Below are 5,284 nucleotides of genomic sequence, written 5' to 3' on the forward strand. Positions count from 1 at the left end.
ATCCCTAGAATCTTCAATAACTCGTCTATTTTGTAACCCACCTGGATCAATTGATTCATCAATCATGTCTTGATGATTGTTAATCATCACAAAGTAATGGAGAAAAACCTTGAGTCACGACCGATTTTTCGCCCGATTCACACTCTCTCTCTTAACCTAAAAAATACTTGACTGAACTAGGGTTCATTTCATTCAATTGATTACCATATGTTTGTTAATATAAATAAATTAGTGGTTACCTGAGAAAATCAAGTAAATTTTTCCATGAGCAAGTGACATGGTACATTGATGGGAGTAAGAACCATCATTGGTGAAGTGTTAGCTGGCAATAGCTGGTAAGAATGAAAAAGAGCTTAATTATGTGTCTGTTAGGCATTTGTAATCGGTGGTACCCTTTTTTTCGTAATTACTGCAGTTTCAAGGTAATGTATTACTTCCATAAGCCCTAAACTGTGAGGTATCTTATACTATATTGCTATCGGATTGAAGACTACAATTGTGTTTTTCTTTTGCATCTGGAGGATATGTGTTCATCAGATTTAGATTGTTTGTTAGGGTTTAAGAGGCTAAATTAATTTTTTATTAATTGGATTGAGAAGTTTTTGTTTATTTAAATTATTCAAGGGAATCGCGTTGTTGTTTATGGTGGGGTGGGGTGGGGTGGAGGCTATATGCTTAAAGGTGAGTTGAGTATCCTGCGATTGAATAGTTGGAACTTGGATGGAAGCTTTTTAGACTGAATTATAAGAAAAAAAATTAAATAGGTGCAAAATGACCTTATATTTACATAGTCTTTACAAGATATTTAGTGGGCACTGGTTGTTGTTATTTATCGCCTATGGTTCTTTGTGTTGGAAAGTATACAATGGCTATCAAAACAAATAAATAAATAAATAGAAAATCAAATTATCATCAATCCACTGTAAACGTAATCTTCCGATTCTTCCCTCAGTAATGATATGACGAACCACAATTAATTACAAAGGGGAAATGCTAGAAATCACGCTATTTTGGATCGCCATTTGCTCGCACTCTTACGTGGAGAGTGTGAATAGAATATTTGCAGTCCAGGTCGACTTGGTGGGTCAGAGAAAAATATCACGTGATATCTCATTTTCTGATTCTTTCTTTCTAGTCTCCGCCTTTACTATTTTATTTCCATTTTGTGAGTCTCTGCTTGAAGAAAACAAAATCATCCATGGTGATTCAAAATGGTGATCATGTTTCAATCGTACTCCACAAGAAAAAGCTTCATAAGCAACTTAATCAAAGAAATTCTACAAGTGTGAGTTATTTCATAATTTCATGTGATTTTATGTGATAAAAATAAAAGCCATCAAAATCATTTACCCAACCAATTTGGAATTCTTAGGAACTGGGGTAGTAATTCATATCATTTGTGAACATTCTAATTAAGTTAATTCGGTTCTAAGGATATTCTCTTACTAATAATTTCACGACTAAACAGGAGGTGGTGGGGGAAGAATGGTAGTGTTTGAGCTGTTAGTAATGGAAACTCACAAAAAATTTCTGAAATTATTAAAACAGAGTATTCCCAAAATTGATGTAAAATGAACCTCAGCTGAAGTCTGTAGATGTAAAATCAAACTTTATATTACAAAACTGCACAGATCCTAAAATTTCCCCTTTTAATTAACCATGGATCTCATTCAAAATCAAATGCTCATACAAATTTCATATCCCAAAATTAAGCTATATCCTAAAAAACAATCCCACTTGAGAATTCACAAATTCTAAAAAATGATAATAATAACATTCAAGTCTTCATATTCTTCAAGTAGATTCATTACATCCTCAAATTCATCAAATCTTTCAAAATCAAACACACACAAATTATTAATCAGCGTATCCTTCAAGGAAGTTCCTGCATTTGTGTCCAAGAACATAACTCAGTGGTATCCCATCAACTCCAGTAAGGAGGAAGTCAGGGATTCGATCTCCACCGTAGTACAGGTTTTAATTTAAATTAGTTGTATAGAAGGATTTGGCGGGGTTGGGTCTAGCAGTGGGGCTAGTCCAACTGGTTGGATTTGGGTAGGGACCTGAGTTCGGCTTTAACCTATAAAAAAAACGAGCACCTAGCTCGTAACATTGTTTGGAAGCTCAGTCTAGTACACGGAAGAGTTCAATGACGGCACTCACTGTCTGCCAGATGGTTAAAACCTCCAGCAAAGAGTGGTCTCAACCTCATTGTTTTATCTTCTCAACTCTTTGTAAAGGTTTATAGAAGAAGAAGAGCTTAAGTTCTGTACTATTTAAGGTGGCTAGGATGATAGGGTGTAAATAAATGGACCCTTCCAGGATAATATATCATAATAACTACTCACTAGCAATAAGATGCCCTCTGCCCCTGTTTTGTGAACATCTTTTCTGCTTTTCGAATTTCTGCAGACTTACGGTTAGGCTTACATAAATAACTTATCACAAGCGCCGACTTCTCGGATTGGATGAATGCATTTAACATCTGTATTCTGGATTAAATTGGATATAAGTATTCCCTTGGTTCTTTTTTAATATGCCAGTTTCTATAAAGTTTCAAAAAAAATAGGCCAGTTTTTTAATTGGGAAAGTCAAATATTATTTTAATTTTTTGGGACCACTTTTCTCTTAACTACTTTTGATGACAAGTGTCATGTGGACCACTTCACTTTACTTCTTTTGCTAACAAGTGTCATGGGGACCATTTCACTTCACTTCTTTTATTGACAAGTGTCATGATGACCACTTTCAATGATTATTTCTCTTAATTTCTTTAAATTTCACTAAAAACAAAACTGGCATATTAAAAATGAACGAAGAGAGTATATAACTGGCTGCATTTCATATCTATTCTAACATCAACCATAACCAATTTGAGTCAAATGATTTGCGAACTCAGAGCAAATATTGAGTGGATGTGACAAATATGAAAGGGAAATGGAGGAACTTTTTTAGTAATACTTGTATTACAATTTTTACCTGAACGGAACGAGTTTAAAAAAAAAAAAAAAAAACCTTAGTTATAGGGTGCAACACATTGATTTTTCAAAAGACGTTAAAATCTCAACTACGCTGATTTGGTTGTTTTGCAGGTTGATTGGCTAAATGAGAAGATGCGTAGCTATAACTTCACAGTCTCATCCATGCATGGAGACATGCCTCAGAAAGAGCGAGACACTATCATGCAAGAATTTAGGTCTGGTATAACTCGGGTTTTGATCGCTACAGATGTCTGGGCTAGGGGGTTAGATGTTCAACAGGCGAGTCTTTTCATTTGTTCCACAATTTAGTCTTTTACAATCAGGATTCAGAACTGAAGTACGTTTCTGCAATCCAATTAGTGTTTCCAGTGGAGACCTCTTCTACACTTTGGGCAGTAGCATAAATAAGGATATGCATATTATAATAGTTGAAGCATTTGGTTAATGTTTGGAGCAGGCATTGGAAGACTTTGGGTGTTCAATAACTTAACATACATCCTTCTCTAGGGCGATGAGTTATACTGTGATATGATGTCTCTGGGCATCAAACTAGGACTTTAGGATTACTGCATTGTTACCTTCGTCGGTAAAAAATTCTTCTTGTCAGCAAAAGAAAAATGAAGAGTTGATACCATATATACTTGCTAGTCAGGTTTTTTCGACTAAAAATATTCATTTACGTCAGAAGATTTGTTTCAATTATGTCTGCAAGATCTGATTGCAAATAAAGAGGGATGATATCAAGTAACCCATTTTGACTTACTTTTTTGTGTTTGCCGCATCAGGTATCTCTGGTAATCAATTATGACCTCCCAAACAACCGCAAGCTTTACATTCATCGCATTGGTCGCTCTGGTAGATTTGGACGCAAGGTGATTGTTCTTTTCTGTGATGTGTTTGTAATTTTTTTTTTTTGTTACATTGAACAGTGGTCCGTAGACCTACACCTAGGCACAAGAGTTCGATCCCCAACCTCCCCTATGGGAGGAAGCTTGAGAACCATCAGACGCTGTATCGCGATTATACGTGAATTTTATGTTTCTTTATCGGGATTATGCAGAATACGGGAATCTTCTTATACTTCCTCGTAAGAAGGTGAAGACATTGGTTGTTATCGGTGTCTGTAATTATTATTGACATTTGACCTTTCAAGATGGTCATACCTATTTTGAGCTGAAAACATTGATATCTGAAGTCTTAAGGTTTGAAATATCTCTCTGCACGTTAATCTCTTCCTGGATTTATCCAATTAATATTTACTCGTAAAGAGTATAAAGTCTCAAACTCAGGATGTATCAATTTACTCTGAACAATGGCCGCTTTTGATGGTTTTCAGGGTGTAGCAATGAACTTCGTCAGGAGCGATGACGTAAGGATACTAAGAGACAGAGCAATACTACAGCACACAGATTGATGAGATGCATATGATATGAACGTGGCCGACCTAATATGAGATGAACTATGTTCTGCATTCAAAATCGATGGAGAGTGGAAGCAAGATAACTTGGTGTGCCTCGTTCCTTCACTTGTGTATTAGTAACTTTTTTTCTTTCTTTTTTAATCTCAAGGGAGTTGTATATTGTTTGTCTGAATGGTTTGGCAGTCTGCATTTTTTTCACTGCAGCATGGGAGTGCAAAACAGTTAAACATTTCGGGCACCTGATCTGGTTTATCTGTTGAATAGAAACACTAAGTAAAGATTTTCTTCTTCTTGAAGGTTTATCAATGGAGCTTTAGGCATTTATATGTACATAGAAATGTTAAATGGTTAGACTCCCCTTCTCAAGGTAATTCTGGAGGGATATTATGTATGTGGGATTCGTCAAAGGTTGAAGTTATTGATTCCTTAATTGGTCTGGTCTCTATCACTCTTCACTGTAAGACTATCTCAAATTCATTTGAGTGGATGTGCACAGGTGTTTATGCACCTTGTGCTTCCAATACTGAAGAAGTGAAGATTTTCTGGAGAGAAATTGAAAAGGTGCGGTGTTTTTGGCAATTTCCCTGGGTTATTGGAGGGGATTTCAATGAGATTAGATTTTCTCATGAAAGAACCTCAGGTGGAGATTCTACTCCTGGTATGAGAAGATTAAACAATTTCATTTCTAAGCATCATTTGATTGATCTTCCTTTATTGGGTGCAACTTACACATGGACAAATAATCAAACTCAGAGCATTAGAAGTCGTATTGATAGAATCCTAGTGTCTGCTTCTTGGGAAAGTTTTTATCCACAAGTAATTCAACAAGCCCTTGCAAGACCCTGCTCAGATCACAATCCAATTGCTCTAATATGTGAAGGCG

General features: G+C 35.8%; 1 pseudogene; it reads left to right on the forward strand.

Annotated features, from left to right (window-relative positions):
• Positions 1–288: 288 nt before the first annotated feature.
• On the forward strand, positions 289–4,434 carry LOC113347678 (annotated as a pseudogene).
• Positions 4,435–5,284: the final 850 nt, after the last annotated feature.

The sequence above is a fragment of the Papaver somniferum genome, chromosome 1 (assembly GCF_003573695.1).
Source record: "Papaver somniferum cultivar HN1 chromosome 1, ASM357369v1, whole genome shotgun sequence".
Classification (NCBI taxonomy): Eukaryota; Viridiplantae; Streptophyta; class Magnoliopsida; order Ranunculales; family Papaveraceae; genus Papaver; species Papaver somniferum.